The sequence below is a fragment of the Diabrotica virgifera genome, chromosome 4 (assembly GCF_917563875.1).
Source record: "Diabrotica virgifera virgifera chromosome 4, PGI_DIABVI_V3a".
In the NCBI taxonomy this organism is placed as follows: Eukaryota; Metazoa; Arthropoda; class Insecta; order Coleoptera; family Chrysomelidae; genus Diabrotica; species Diabrotica virgifera.
Genome location: NC_065446.1, coordinates 78,142,576 through 78,160,315, shown reverse-complemented (window position 1 = coordinate 78,160,315; position 17,740 = coordinate 78,142,576).

Below are 17,740 nucleotides of genomic sequence, written 5' to 3'. Positions count from 1 at the left end.
CACCAAATGCAGCGATTTTAGACTGATCAGTTTGATGAGTCACACACTTAAAATACTTTTACGTGTTATACAAAACCGAGTATTCCTTCTGTGCGAAACTAGAATGGGTAATAAGCAATTTGGATTTAGAAATGGTCTAGGAACTAGAGAAGCACTATTTTGTATGCGCATTCTATTACAAAAAAGTTGTGAATTCCGAAAGAACGTTTATGTTTGTTTCATCGACTTCGAGAAGGCATTCGACCGAGTACAACATGATACACTTTTCGATTGCCTGCAGGCAGCAGGACTTGACCACTCCGATATAAGACTGCTGAAATACTTATATTACAATCAAGTAGCCTCTATCCAAATTCGAGACAGTCGTACTGAAAAACTGCCGATAACACGTGGAGTACGACAAGGTTGTGTTTTATCACCCCCCTTTTTAATCTGTACTCTGAAGAAATCTTTAGGGAGGCTTTGGATGACAGACAAGAGGGAGTAAGGCTAGGCGGATAAGTAATCAACAATATTAGATACGCTGACGATACAGATATTCTTGCTGAAAATTTACAAGATATTCAGACACTACTAAATTTAGTCAGTGAAGCAAGCTATCGGAGAGGCCTTAAAATCAACATCTCAAAAACAAAGTGGACGTTAAAAACCACAATGCTAAATAAAATAGAAGCATTCGAATTGTGGTGCTATCGACGAATCTTAAGATATCGTGGGTTTCGCACACTTCCAATGAAGGTGTTCTTCAAATGATGAATTCGGAACGTCTGCTCATAAGCATCATAAAGAGGAGAAAAACAGAATACTTCGGCCATATAATTAGAGGACCTAAATACAATCTGCTTCGCCTTATAATACAAGGAAAAGTGGAGGGAAAGAGATGGATTGGTCGAAAGAAACTTTCATGGTTGCGTAATATTAGACAATGGTGTGGCTGCACAGTTGTAGAATTATTTAGCGCAGCAGCCGATAGAGAGAGATTTCAGTAAATTGTAAACATGATGACGGCCAACGTCTGAATACAGACACGACACCTAAAGAAGAAGAAGAAGAAGAATTCTCTAACTCCCATCGTCTTAAGGTCCAAAATTGTCTGGTTCTCCCATATCGTTTTAGTTCTTTCCCGTGGTCTGCCTAGTACGGGTCTCCATTTGGTGATTTTCTTGATAACTGCTTCTGGATTTCTCCTTTTTATATGTTTTGTCCATCTGAGTCTCTCTACCTTAAAAAATCTGACGCTGTCTGCTCCTTTGAAAAGTTCTGTTACTTCATAGTTCATCAATTTTCTAAAGTCATTATTACCTAAGCTTAGCGGATATGCTGTTCTCTGAATTATTTTTCTCTCTAGGATCCTCAATCTTTCTTTATCTTTTTGTGTCAAGCACATTACTTCAGCACCGTACTTGATTGCTGCTGTATAAATTGTTAGTTTGGTATTCTGCATAATTTTCTTATCTTTCAGGAAGTTGTTGTATTTCCAGTCGGTTCTGTTTACTGCCAGGATTTTTTCATTGATTACTATTCTTATGTCATTAGTGCCATTAAATGAAACTCCAAGATATTTAAAGTGTTGTACCTTTCCAAACTCACATTCGGAAATATTTAACCTTGTCACATGAACTGTATTTTTTCTGGATCATATTATATTAGGTATTTTGTTTTATTTTGATTTATTGCGAAATCTCTCTTGGATGCCTCCTTGCACAACTTCGCAAATTCTTCCTTTAAACTGTTTAGATTTCCGCCAATTAGTGCTATGTCATCAGCGTACGCCATGCGCCACAAGTTGTCACGTCAATGTTATAATTGCACCCCTGTAACTTTGTAGCTCTTGTTGTTCCTTCTATAGCGACATTAAATAGTGACGTTGATAGAAGGTCGCCCTGTCATGCTCCAGTTGCTATTTCTATATTTTTTTGAGATGCCTTCCTCTGTTATTCTTGCAGATCGATCCTTCCATTGTCATTTTCGTAATAGACAAGGCGAAAACGGCGGGTCCGTTAGGAAAAATATTCCAATGAGATTTTTTTGCATAATCACATTCGTGAGACATCCCAGAATAAGGTTCAAGAAGTCGCCCACGTGAAAAGGGGGGTCAATTTTTTTAACAATTTTTTTTAATCAAATTGCAAAAATCAATATTTTTGTCTCGGACAATTTTTTTGTAGGTTTTTTGGACCATTCTGGATAAAAAAGGTCTCTCATAATTTTTCTCTAAAGTTGATCGTTTTCGAGTAATAAGCAATTTAAAATTGAAAAAAAAACGAAAAATGGCGATTTTCAAGGCTTAATACCTCGGTTAAAAATTATTATTATGAAAGTCAGAAAGTGACTAAATCAAAGTTTATTACCCCCCTACAAGATGCTGTAGAAATTTTTGTCATTATTTTATTACTCAGCTGTTATTTTTAAGTAACAATAATGAGCGCCATGCACGTGGTAGGCGGCCGTAAATGTGAGTGTACTAGTAAGATGCACAATTGGACTGCCGGAGTGGCATCTCGTTCGCACTCAGCATTTACGGCCGGCTACCACGTGCATGGCGCTCAATATTATTACTTAAAAATAAGAGCTTAGTAATAAAAAAATGACAAAAATTTCTTCAGGATCTTGTAGGGGGCAATAAACTTTGATTCAGTCACTTTCTGACTTTCATAATAATAACTTTTAAACGAGGTATTAAACCTTGAAAATCGTCATTATTCGTTTTTTTCAATTTTTAATTGCTTATAACTCGAAAACGATCAACTTTAGAGAAAAATTATAGGAAACCTTTTTCATCCTGAATGGTCCAAAAAACCTAGAAAAAAATTGTGCGGGCCACAAATTTTGATTTTTGCAATTTGATTAAAAAAAATTGTTAAAAAAAATTTGGTCCACTTTTCACGTGGGCGACTTTTTGAACCTTATTCTGGGATGATTAATTATTTATATGGGAAATAAGCCAAGAACGATCAAGAAGAGACAATAAAATTTACAATGGAAAAGGAATACAATAACAGCCTACCTTTCCTCGATGTTTTGATCTCAAAGAAGGATATTGGATATAAGACTCAAGTGTATAGAAAACCAACACACACCAACAGATATCTCAATTACAAGTCAAATCACAACATCAACGTTAAAAAGGGAATCATTAAATCCTTATATGATAGAGCCAAAATTACTTGTTCTAACGAAAATTCCTTTTTAGGAGAAAAACAATTATTAACATCTGTTTTATTAAAAAATGATTATCCTTTATCGTTTATAAATAAGGAGTTGTCAAGATTGGATCGAATGGAACAGAACAACTTAGAACGGGATCCTACAACATTCACAAGAAATAATACGAGGAAAATATCAATACCATATATACAAGGACTATCCGAGAAACTTAAAACAATAGGAAATAAATTCAACATTTCAACAACATTCAAAACAACAAACACATTGAGATCTATTCTATCTAAAACTAAACCTAACAATGATCAAGAAAGAACAAAGAATTGCATTTATAAAATACCTTGTGAATGCGAACAATTTTATTTAGGTGAGACATCAAGACCATTAGACGTTAGAATAAGAGAACATCAATCTTATATTAAAAATAGAGAATTTGATAGATCTCAAATATGTCAACACGCATGGGATAATGAGCATAGAGTTCAGTGGAGAGATTCAAGTATAGTCCTGAAAGAATCAGATAGTAAAAAGAGAAAAATCAAAGAAGCGGCTCTAATTATGCTAAATGAAACCAATTGTGTCGCAAATTCCTCGATAGAATGCAGTAGGATGTGGTTACCCATACTGAAAGAGGAAGTCAATAGAAAGAAAATACCAAGATTAGTAAGTCAATAATATCGAGCTAGTACATATTTTATATTTTAGTACATATTACTTATATATCTATTATTATTAATATATTTATAATTTAAACCTGTTACAAGTCAGAATTTGGTATTATTTTTTGAGAGTAAATTAAATGTAAGACCAAATACTTACGATGTGGGGATAGTATCACAAGGTTTTTTCCTGGTTTTTTTCCCTTGTGATTTACTATGAAGTCTCTAACGCGAGAATTTTACTGTCGTTGCATTTGGTTGTCTTTTTAAAGACAGATCACATGCTATAATTTTTTTGTGACGGATATTCTTGAGTTAGGGTTGATTTCATGTAATCGAATGAACTATCTTTCAGTAAGTCGTCCCAGGAACGCAACTCATAAATATTGGCAATATTATTTTAAAGTCTTCTACTTTAAAATGTATAATATATGTATGAATTGCCAATATAAATTATTAGAAGAATTTTTTTGCTTAGCAACAACACTTTTGTTTATTCTAGTAATATTTTGTATTTTGACAACGGCACCCGATTTGGGCGTCGAAACGTTAATAAAATTATTTTTTTCATTTTAATTGTGGCTTATTTCCCATATAAATAATTAATCATAAAAATGCCACAAGGAAATAGCTTCAGAACAACATTATTCTGGGATGTCTCACGAATGTAATTATGCAAAAAAATCTCATGGGAATGCAAGCTTTATGAGTTTCATTGAGATATCGAGGTTTTTTATGTCTTCTACTAGGTCAGGTCTTATTAAGGGGAATGGAACAAAATGCAAAATTTTGACGCATGTCAAAATTTTCAATCGGTTTTAAATTTATTAAATTTTTTTGAATCCTGAGAAAACTAATAAAGTAATAAGTTATTTGGAAAAATTTAAACTCAGAATGAAAGATTACATTACTACGGAGGGCCTAAAGTCCCTGAAAACTTCTATAATGTTTATTTTAATAAGTTACAGGGGTGAAAATAAAAGGAAAGATTTAGTATCATTTTTATTTGCAAATTATCCTCGTCACCTAATGGTAAAAGAGGCAACCGATTATGTTATGTATGTTTATTTGCAAATATTTCATTCAGAACAAACTTTTTATTTATTCTAAGGGACTTGCTGCCCTCGGTAATAAAGTGGTATTTCATTCTGCGTTTAAATTTTCATTCTGAATTGAAAATTTTGACTTGCGTCAAAATTTTGCATTTTGCTCCGTTCCCCTTAAGCTGTCAAAAGCTTGCTTAAATATATGAAAAGGGTGTGTAAGTCGATATCATGTTCGTAATACTTCTCAATTGACTGTATGGCTATGTGTATTGCGTCTATTGTTGACCTTCCCTCTCTAAATCACTCCTGGCAGTCTCCTATTTTAGTGTCAATGTATTTTGAGAGTCTTTGCCTGACTATCGATGTCAATATCTTGTAGTAACAATTTAGCTACATAAACCCTCTAAATTGGAAACGATGGAATTAAACATGATTTCTTTGATTTGTGTCTGATGAATAATTTAGGTATTTTTAACAGCTAGTTAAATTATATTTTTGACATCAATATAATATGCGAAGACGAAAATATCAAAACTACAAAGAGGACTACAAAACACAAATAGTGGATGTTAAAAGATGAAAAAGAAGGTCTCTTCAAAGAAAAGATAGCAGAACAAAAATGTATTTGAATATGAAAGGATGTCCTTTCAATAGCAGTACAATAGTATAAACAGTGGCAAGAAAATGAGTCGAACATAGATCTTTAAAACTATAAGTCATTAAACAATAGTAATTAAATAATAATAATAAACAATAATAATCAATTAAATATTAAATATTATAAAGGTCGCCAAAAAGGAAGCGAAGGTAGCAGTAGCAAAATCAGAAAAGTATACAAATATATACGATCAATTTGAAACCAGGGCGAGAAACAAAGAGATATAAAATATTCAAAAATAGGAAAAAACAAATACTGATTAATACAATAATATTTATTTTTATGTGCGGGTTCACAACATAAGCTTATGGCGCCCCCTAGAGGGCGCATTCTACAGGTTGAGAAACAATGGATTAGAAAGAAAAGTTTAGAAATTGCTGAGTAGGAATTCAACATAAACAAATAAAACCAAATAATTTGAGTTTCATTTATAAATAGAAAAAGATTTTAAGAACGATCTGTTGAAAATTGCATATTAACCATGGATACAAAACAATATGTAATTTTTTATGGTGAATTAGATTTCACATTAAAGAATTAATTAAACATTAAAATTAGCTTATATTCCGGCCAGGTAACTTAACAAGACTAATATGCAAATGTAAATATTTGCATACATAGTATTATCGTCATTTCTAAAATTTAGTTTCCTTGTTCTGTTATTGTAGACGACTGCTAAACAAATCGGGTTGAAGATAAATTGACATTATAACTGCAAGTTCAACTAGTTTATACAAGCACCGACGGTACAAACTATAGTACAATAGTTATTGCACATGTAGAATCACGTAGAATATAACTTATGTATATTCATGTGGGCTCGGAATGTAAAATACGACTAGCTATACAACAGTGAAGAGAGAACAATTCGGATGTTACTTTGTTCATTCTGAAACTCTTCCGTATCATGCTTTTCTAGACTAACGAAAAGTTGCTGTCTTAATCTATTGATGTACAATAGCGGTTCACTTGAATGATATTTGCTCTAATTCAGTTTTATATACAGGGTGTGCCAAAAGTAACGGAACGGCGAATATATCGGCGACATATCTCTGGCGAGTGTGAAAAAGCAGATAAATCTCGAATTTTATGAAAATGAGATAAGTCGATTTAATATTTCTATTTGGTTTCTTCTAGGCGTTAATAAGCAAATAAGTTCATATTCATAATATTTTTGTATTTTATTCTCATGTGAATAAACAAACGAGTCACATTTTTGGCAGCCTTCTGAAATAAGTCTAGTTATTTTTCTAGTGTCGCTTGAACGACTTCGGGAATAAGCAGATAAATTTACTTATATGGTTATTAGGGTGGGCCGAAAATGGCAAATTTTTTAAAAGTCGCAAAAAATAAAGGGCGCTAGTTTGGAAAAGGTGCATATGGATATTACTCATGCAGGTAGAAAATTTGAATTTTTTAAAAAAATATTTAACCGAGCCCAGTGGCCACTTTAGGGGTCAAAATTTTTTTTCCAAAAAAATTAGGGGCGCTACCTTAAAATCTTTTTTATTTAATCAGTAATGTTACTAGAAAAAAATTAAAGAAAATAGAAAGCATTTTAACCGGCCCCATGAACCAAAACAAATTTTTAAAAATTCAATATATACCATAAATTAACATATTTGTAAAAATGTGCAGTCTTTCGCTTGATTAGTATAATTTTTTATATAAAAATATACTAATCAACCCAGAACCCACCACGCGGAGGTATCTGCACCTTTTTTTTTTTTTTTTTTTTTTTTTTCATCACTAGGTGAGGAATCTGCAAACAGACGTCGGAGGTAAACGTAAACATTTCCAACAGTGCTGGGTTCCTGAGCTGAAACCTCATCAGTGTCACGTCGACCAGTTTGGCCCTAAATCGGACCTCCCTGCCCTCCGTAACTCCGATGTGGCCGGGACCAGCTAAACCCCACCCCTCTCATACTAGGGCATCAGGGTGGAATCGCCCGTTAGGGCATGACTTCTCCCCGATGTCCTTCTTTTGCCCGATTCTCAGTCGCTCGTCATCACGCATCAGCTTCCGTCTCTCGCAATCATCCGACCACCACGTCCCTTAATCCTATGCTATCTGCACCTGGAGTTCCTCCCAATTGGGGACCCTCCCACCCATATATTTTTAAATTTAGGTGACATTCCGTTTTTCAAAATATTGCGACTTGTTATCGAAAATGGGTAACATTTGTCGACCTTCTAACTTTAGTCGAACGTATCCGTCTCTGGACTCATCGCCACATACTTTAGTGGAGGCCTCAGTCACCAACTTCACACAGCGTTCCACTGCCTGAGTGTGACATGGGAATTTATCAAACACAAATGTGCCTTTTAAAAAATTATCTAAATCTTCATTTTTTAAAGAAACTGTCAAAGGTGGTTCTGAAATCACTGTTTTTTGCCAGTCTATTAAATCTATGTAATCCTCAGCGGCTAAGTTGATTAAAGGTACCCTAAAGACTCTCACTTCATTACTTGGGTGCATTCTGCATTTTTTATCCTCCTTACAGCCAATTCCTTTATATGAGGCCTTGGGTCGGTTAGCATAGCTAAGAGTAAGTTTTCAGGATGAGCAAAATATCCATTGTCGGCAAAGACTTTGTTCACTATTTTGGTAACTTTAGGTGGAAAAGTTCTGGAAAGACTAATGGCTTTCCATAAATGTCGTGCTCCATCATAGATCAGTGGTCGTGTTTTAACATTAAACCAAACAGGGGCATAAACTTTCATAATAAATTCAGATAAAATAACTAGGTTTGATATGGGTTTTTCGGTGGCTACATAGAGTCGTAGTATCCTGTTGGCTGTAGTAAGCCAGCGAGCATGGGATAACTTTCCAGGATCTTTATTTGCCAAACTTTCAGAAAAATGTCCATTTTTAATAGCAGAACAAATGTTGTACAGATATTGTTGGTCAGTACTTAGAATATCTGCTGTTACTTCTGGAAGCTCCGTGTCTATAATTTTAAATTTTTTTACTGGCATTTGTTGGCAGTCTTTCAGTTGGGAACCCACTGGCCCTGAAAAACTATAAGGTCCCTTGGTTTCGCCATCTAAATTTTGAAGAAGATGACGTAAAGGCAATTCATTTGTATGGAGGATACATATACTCCACTGAAGGGGTCTTCCGATATGAGTTTCCATAAGACGAATTATGCCTCCCTTCCATCCCTTATTTACATTTGTTCCATCGCAACCGATTAGAGACAAAAAACTTATATCCGTCTGATAATTATCTAAACATTTTAAAAGTTCATTTTTTATATTCACTGCAGTAGAAGCTCCTTTTGTAGATATATGTGCGAAATATATACTACCAGGTTCTTTTATAATTGAAATGTGTTCTTCTTGTTGAAGATTTTTTTTATTATTTGCCATAGAAAGAGTTTGGTCCTTTCGCCCATCAAAATATAGACCTACAATAGTCTTGTTTTCCTGATTTTGTTGTAGTTTTTGTCGACTTTTACGTAATTCTCGTCTTATTTTATTTTTATCTATTACGTTCGTTTGTTCACTTGTTGAAATTAGATTAAAGTCTTCCAACACGGCATTAACAATTTTAGCTACAGCCCTGTTAGAAGTTCCAGTCTGATCTGCTATTCTGGCAGTGTTGGCTAAGCTAAGTCGCATCTGTTTGGGTTTCGACACTGATACTTGAGGATGGGATTCTTGTTTTGCTGAAACTGGACATTGGTATTCCTCCTCGCTTGAACTTTCATTAGAACTTTGGTTTATATTCATGATGTATTGCCTAGTAGTATTTACATTTGTAAGGCCACTTGTACTTGGAATTGGCTCTTCGGTTTCTTTCTTTCTTTTCAAGATGTTGTATTTTCTTTCTTCTTTTTTTTGTATCTGTTTTGTCACAAGTTGGTCAATCCCTCCAAATTGCATTTTTCTCTCAGATCTTTGGTCTTGTAAGAAGGGCCATTCTATTTTCGGAATCTTCCTATTTTTTTCGCAACAGCAAGTTTCCAAAACGAGACACTTACAAGTTGATATATCAAAAAGCTTTTTCGACTCTCCTAGAAACGTATCTAACTTAGCTTGCAAAAACTTTGAAATTTTTCCTTTTATGGGTTTAATAATGTTTTGATATTTTTTATTATAATTCAAAATTAGTTTAATTATTCTTTCATGAGTTATTATAGGTAGAGAAGCACGTTTCCACACATGCTCTACTTTATTCGCAACAATCTTGGCAACTGTAGCACTTGGCGGTTGCTTACTACCGTCGCCTTTTAACTCTAATCGAACCTCCAAATAACATTTCATCACATCCTCGTACGTCGGAAGCTGAGATGCATTTGGCAGAATGTCTTTTGAATTGCCAAATATTGGGCACGTGGCACTAGCACGAGTTTTTACTAAAGTGTTTGGCATTATAACTTTATGTCACGTTCTAATCACAATTAGAATTTATATGTCCACAAAAACACTAAAAACGTACAAAAAACAACTAAAAGTCCACAAAAACAGTCAAAACAACTACTTTTAAACGATTTGCACTCCGCAACAACAGTCCGCATTAGACAAAGACTCGCAGGGAACTAAATTAAACTTAAACCAAAGGCGTTGGTCCGACTACGCATAGTTCAACGACCTTAAAATAATAGGCAGATCATATTAGAGGGCGGACTGATAATATTATCAGCTTAGAAAATTCGTCATGGGCCCGGCTTAAAATATTTTTTTTTGTATAATATTTTTTTTGGGTAATAAGGAGGTTAAAACAATGGTTTTTTTCAGTAGCGCCCCTAAAAAAAAATAATATTAAAAAAATAGCCCCTTGAAGGGCCCCTGGGCCCGGCTAAAAAGTTTTTTTTTACGTAAATTTTTTTTAATTATTTTTTTTTTACATAAAAACGCATCTTTTTTGCTATAGCGTCTTTTAAAATAAAAAAAAAAGTTTTTTCGGCCCACCCTAATGGTTATTCACAGATTTTATTTCAAATCGTGCCGAATAATATGTCAACATATCCTACTGTCCACCTGGCAATAATAATAATTGTTATAGCAGAAAGTGTTAGTTTACATTTTTTGTAAACTGGAGAGAGAGTTCTCTGGTCGAACTAGAAGGGAGAGAGCTTTAGCAAAGAAACAAAGAAATATTGGGCAAGAATATGTTAGAGAGAAGGGTAAAACTGTCAAATCAAGAATGCAAAATCCACTTACTGATTGCCGCATGAAGTGTGAAAAAAGGTTCCCAACAAATGTACGTCAAACGGTTTTCGAAGAATATTGGAAACAAGGGGAACGAGCTAAAAGATCCAATTACTTGTCGTCCTTAATAAGTATTTTGGAAAATAAATCCATAACAGAAAAACGTACAATAGAAAAGTTTAGGCAGTATACTTGCCGATATGAGTTGAGCATTAGTGGAACAAGAGAAGCAATATGCAAAAAATGTTTTGTTAGTACTTTTGGGGAAACAAACACCTTCATCAACCAAATAATAGTAAATAGACAAAATGTAGTCTCTAGAATAATCAAGGACGATCAACGAGGACGATCCGAACCCAAAAATAAATGGTCTCAAGAAGTGCTTAACGATGTTCTACGACACATTAACAGCTTCCCGGCATACGAGAGCCATTCTGCCGTGCTTAGTGAAAACGCCGTATCTGCAAAAATCTGAAAAAATTAAATTTTTGCTTCTTTCCAATCGAAATGTGTATATCTATATTATTTGCTTACTAAAAATGACGTAAGTTAAGCCAAAACACATTAAACACACCGCATCTCATGCTGTATCCTGTGTAAATGTATAGGAATACTTTGAACAAAAATCAATTTTACTCAAAAGTGATGTATCTGTAGATACGGCGTTTTGGCTAAACACGGCAGCATTACTGCAGGCAAACATCATCGAAGAAATATTTACACGCAGATTTGTCCCTGACAAAAATGTTTGAACTTTATAAAGAGGACAGAGATAAATGCGTATCCAAAAAAATGTATTCCCAACAGTTTCACAAACATAACTTTAAGAAACCCCAAAAAGATACGTGTTATAATTGCGACCTCCTAAAAATAAAACTTGTTTATGCACAGGTATAGAAAAAGAGACCCTACTGTTGGAGCAAATCAATCATCATACGGCAGCAGAAGAAGCTTACGGCGCTAAAGCAAGAGACAAACAAATTTCTAAAGAGTCCCCTGATACAGCTCTGTTTGCATTTGATTTGCAGCAGTGCTTACCAACCCCATATTTAAAATCGTCAATTGCATTTTATAAGCGACAGTTGTGGACCTCTAATTTAACTGTCCATAACTTTTAGCATTTAGCTGTCCGGACATTTAGCTGTCCGACCAGCGAGTCCAAGTGCTACGTCTGGGACGAATCTGTTTCTTTCTTCAAACACATTATAAGTATTCCGTCGGAAACCAAGAAAGTTTGCTTCTGTTCAGACATTTGTGGGATCCAAAACAAAAACAGCCATGTTGCTGCAATGTTTATAAAAGTGTTGAAAGAAAAAACGACCATCGAATCACTAGACCACAAGTTCTTGGTGAGTGGACATTAGGGTGGAACGAAAACAATGATTTTATAATTTCAATGTTTAATAGTGATAGAAAGTTGCCTATAGCCATTGTTAAGCCACAAATAAAATATTTTTCGAAACAAAATATTTTTAGAGGTGCCGCAAAAGGGTTGAAAGTTAGAATTTTTAGTTAAATTTTGCGAATTTTGATGATTTTGGTTTGGTAAAAAATAGCTATTGTAATGTCTTAATTCCTATTTGAAATGATAAATACACAATCTAAAACTACTCTTTCAAGATCATTTTAGTTTTAACTTACAATAATCCAATGTTTATTTTTACTAAAACTGGCAAAGTTTGAACTTGAATTCCACACTTAAAGAAATATTTAATAGGAAATATTTATTTCATTCCTTAATACAATTTAACATTCCGACTATAGTAGAAGAGCACACTTCAATTGTAGAGGAACCTGGATCAACCGTGCTAGGGTACATAACTTCTGCTTCCGGAACAGGTGCAGATAACAGGTGCTATAAAAGATAATTGAGCATTTTCAAGAGAACAGTCCTTTAAACATTTCCAATAAAACAGTTGTCGGATTTGATGGAACTGCTACTAACATCGGTATTAACAATGGTGTAATTGCTGCTTTGTTTGTTCTGTACCAATGAATAATTGCCTTTGCATCATTTGTTTTGCACGAGATGGAAAAACTAAAGGCCCTTATGAATTTGGAGGGCTTTTAGGCAAAGAACTTGAAATCTGTAACCAGCTTCATGTGGTTAATTTCGTTCCCATACAAAACAACCTCCTAGAGACTAAGGATGATCTAAGCACAGATCAAAAATATTTATACTTGAAATGTGCAAAGCAATCTCCAGTGGTGTATGTCCTTCTGATATTTCTTTAACAACCCATGGGAAATTAGCTCATTCACGATGGCTTACTTAGGCCAATCGCCTTCTTCGGTTATATATTGCAACAGAGAATCCTTCAAATAATATGAAAAGTGTAACTATGTATGTGATGATGGTGTATGTCCCAGTCTGGTTTCATATCAAGCTGAAACCATTTTATGTAAATGGATCAAAACATCTATGGAGACTCATCAAATTTTCACGTTATCTTTGTGAGGAACATCTCCAAATAATTGATCCAGTAATTTAAAGGAATGGTTATTTCTCTCGCCCAGAAAATGTGCTTCTCTTCATGTAATGTGACGTGAGAAAACACATAAGGGAGCTAGGTCTGCAGCGACTTTTGAAGGCAAGATCGGAACTCATAAATGGTGTAAGGAAGTTTGTTGTCCCGAAGCTTAACCTTAATGCCAATGACTAAACTGATATAGATATAATTAACTGAATGGAAGAAGAAATGTCTAAAGAGTTAATTAAAGTATTCAGAAACACTTACCTTAACTAAAGCCTCGGCTACCAAACTAAGAGTCACGCAGAGAAGAATGGAGCGGTCAATGTGAGGAATAACTCTGCGAGACAAAATCAGAAAAGAAGAAATCAGGAGAAGAACAAAGGTGACTGACGTCATCGAGAGGATAGCCAGGTTGAAGTGGAGATGGGCAGGACACGTAGCCAGAATGACAGATGGGCGATGGACGAAGAGGTTATTGGAATGGAGGCCAAGAGAAGACAAGAGAAGCGTCGGTCGACCGCCTACAAGATGGACTGACGACTTAAGAAAGGTAAATAAAAACTGGATGAGGGCGGCGCAGGATAGATGGGGTTGGAAACGAGGGGAGGAGGCCTATGTTCAGCAGTGGACTTTTGAGGCTGGATGATGAAGAAGAAATTACTAAGCCTCCTATGACAAAACATATAACTGACGAGGACTTAAAAAGTATAGTGAAACAGTGAAGCAAGAGACCCTAGTTGGCAGGTGCAGTATGTGGATTTTCTGTGTTTTCCCTGTCATACAAAGAGCAGTCAAGAGTCATAAAGCTCCTGACTGAGTTATCTCTTACTGTTTGTGGTCTTGAGACAAAAATGGCTTTGTTAGAGCAAATATTGCTTTACAAAAACTATGCCCAAGTTTTAGACAAAAAACCATTTTATTTAAGTATCAATATGAATATTGTAACTAAAGAAAACTTATAGCAATGTGTACATATAGCAATGATAGCAATGTTACCTGTTATTAGAAACAATATTTGACTAATAAATGTTAGCTACGGCACCAGGTTAAATATATAAAATATTTGAAATGTTCTGTATTTTTTTGTTAAAAACCTATCTTTTCAATGCTCTTGCGGCGCCTCAAGATGTAAACCTAGAACAAAAATATTTTGTAGTTTTATTGTAGACATGATAGGGCAACTTTTGAGTGCTATTATAAATTTCTATGAAAGAAAATTATTTTTTTTCCTATCCTTTCGTTCCACCCTAGTGGACATACGCATATGGAGTGCGATGTGGATCATGCCACTATCGAGAAGGAAAAGAAGCGAACAACTATGAAAATTAACCATCCTTATGATTGGGTGCAGCTTATAAGAAGTTGTAGAAAAACAAATCTATTTACTGTCCACATTATGGAGACCGATAATTTTTTTTATTTTGCCGCCCTCCTAAAAGGTCATCTAGTACAAAAAAAGTTTCTGAAAGCGGAGAACGGTTTTTGTGGAAAAATATTCAATGGTTACACTATGACCAAGAACACGACGGACTCATCCAATACAAAGAAACGTTATGAGGAAAGTTTCACAACAATAAACTTTCAGCGTCGTGGAAGAAAGTCAACAAATCTGAAGGTGGAAAAACTTCACTCAGGACCTGTACCCATAAATGAAAAAAAAAAAAGAAAAATTTGTTAGAACTGCTTCATTTAGTTGAATAGGAATTTCATCCATTTTACCAAAACCTAGAAGTATCCGATGTTCCAGATACTGATCCGGACCTCCTGGAATTAGATTTAGATAAGCAGGATTAATACAAATATATTCTTTGTTATTAATTTTTTTAATAAATTTGCACATTGTTTTTAGTAACAAAATATCTTTTATCCTAAGACCTCTACCAGATAACTGAAATTATGTTGTTAAACACGTAAACCGAAAGTGTGCTTAATCAGATAAGTCACTCAAAGTCATCCAGCCGTAAATTTTAACAAAATTATGTATAATAAACCTCAGTATAATAATAATTATTATCTAGCAGAAAATAAAAAAAAAAAGAATATATCTATCACCGGATTTACTAGAAGTCCGAAAACCTATTATCTGCTCTCCCGAAAAATTTACTTATCGTGACATATCTGCTTATTCACGCTCGCCAGAGATATATGATCGAAAAACTGAAAAATATGTGTTTAATATTTTTAAAAGATCTATCGAATGACACCAAACACGAACCCCCTCTCCATCCCCTAGATATGGGGTGGGGGGTAACATTAAAATCTTAAGTACGAACTCACATTTTTTAGTGTATATTTAGTTTCCCCTCGTAAAGATAAGCAACTTTTAATCGACAACAAATTTTTTCGGAGTTTGTGGACAAATGGCGCTAATCGGAAAAAATGATTTATCGTGATACCCTCGGTAAATTACAGAAACGGTCTAATATCTAGAGAAATACACTTCCATATAAAATACAAGAATAAAAAACCGCTAAACGCCGTAAAAATGAGTGGCGCATACAATATTCCAGCTACAAAAGATCTGAATATTACGTGGCGCGAAAAGGTATTTTCGTTTTGATGCAAAACAAAATTCTAGTTTTGTTTTAAAAGATTTTTTCATATTTGCCCAATTTGAAGTAAAACGCGCCACAAAAGAGTAACTTTGATACAGTTTGAATTTTGAAACCCTTTTGTGGCGCGTTTACTTCAAATTTAGCAAATATTATGAAAAAATCTTTTACAATAAAACTAGAATTTTGTTTTGCATCAAAATGAAAATGCATTTTTGCGCCACGTAATATTTATATCAGATCTTTTGTAGCTGGAATATTGTATGCGCCACTCATTTTTACGGCGTTTAGCGGTTTTTTATTCTTGTATCAGGAGTTTTTCAAAGTTATTTATAAATTAAATATATAAAGTTGAATTCAATGTTTCTCAATTACACGTTAAGCTTTATAAATGGTCGCCTTTGTCGCATTATCTCCCAAATGATCTAGTGTCCATCGAATGTACACTAGATTTTTTTTTCTATTTGAAATAGGTTGAAAAAAAATATTGGGATGGCCGATAAATGAACTCGGATTGCCCGGTGCCAGATCAAATTAGCGTCGTAACCACTACAACTACATAAACCATTTAGGGAATAATCGTTAATTGGATTATACTTTTGTAGCTTAATAACTTCTAAACGGCTTAACCGATTTTGTTCACTAAACATGAGTTTGAAACTTATTGACAAGTAGTATCTTATGCATCTAAGGTCAAGTATGATAACTGAAGCTATTACAGGAATTATCGAGCTTGAAAAACCGTTTTTCCCATAAGAAATAGATTTGATCATAAAAGGCCTATAACTTAAAAATTCGAATTTTCCCGGATAGAGGTATACACCGTTAGATTCGTCTAGAGTTCTTCTACAAACGCTCAGTTATTGGCGTAATTCGCAGTTTTAAATTTTGAGTAATTGTCGAAAAACCAAAAGTTTCAAAGTTTAGTTTTTCAGTTTTTCGGCTATACACTGTGAGCTCGTACGTAGAGGGGATATTTATAAATTCGTGGGCGCCAGTAGTGACAAGTCTGTAAACGTTTACCGGAAATTTGACATAAATGTCAAAGTGATTAATTTAAAATTAAAATTAAAAACATTAATTATAAAAATATTAGTTGATCAAAGCTGTGGTATATATTTTTACCTTAAATATACTTACGTTTTAAATACTGAATTTGCGTTTTTTAATGTTCTGTAATGTGTAATTATAAATTAATCTTGGCGCCATCTACATGATAATTGTGAAAGTATCCGAAGTAAGAAATTAATATTTCATCAATAGAACGTCAAAATGATTAGCAAAATCTTAAAAAAATCTATTACAATTTAATTACTTTTTAGCGTTGTAAATATTAAGCGATAACAATTAAATAATAAATTTAAAAATTACCGGTGAAAGTTGAATTAGTAACCGCTAGGAGCGACACCAGCGTAGCTCAGAGCGTATACTTAGCCGTGTGTATGTCTGATCCTGACAGCTTAAACACCATTTGAAAGCTTATAGTCTAAGAGCTAGTGAACCTTTTGACTAACGGTCTTCCTGTAAGGCTAAAAATTTGTAGAGTGATAATTCATAGCACACCAAAGCTAAAAACCATGACCTGGCAGGCCTCAGCGGTGCACGTGTATCTACCAGGTGAATCGAAAAGTGCAAATTTAGGGGGTAAAATAAACTTTCTCCTGTAAGGTTTAAATTTAAGTATGTGTTTGAGTAAGTCATTTAGAAGAAATGTGTACAATGACAGGCGATTCTGAAGAGCATAAGACCTTGCCAGGCGAGGGGAAAGATTAGGGGTTTTTCCTAAAATTATTCTTTTTGCATCGAACAAATTTTTTTTAGGCTTTTTGAATCATTCCAAACAGAAAAGGTCCTTAGTTATTTTTCCCTTAAGTTAATAGTTTTTGTTATATAAGCGATTGAAAATTTTGAAAATTGCGAAATCGGCCATTTTTAACCCAAATCGGACATTTATCTAAAAATTTCAATATTGGCAAGGTACGCAGATATTCCTTAAACATTGATTGATGAAATCCCGAAGAGTTTTTTG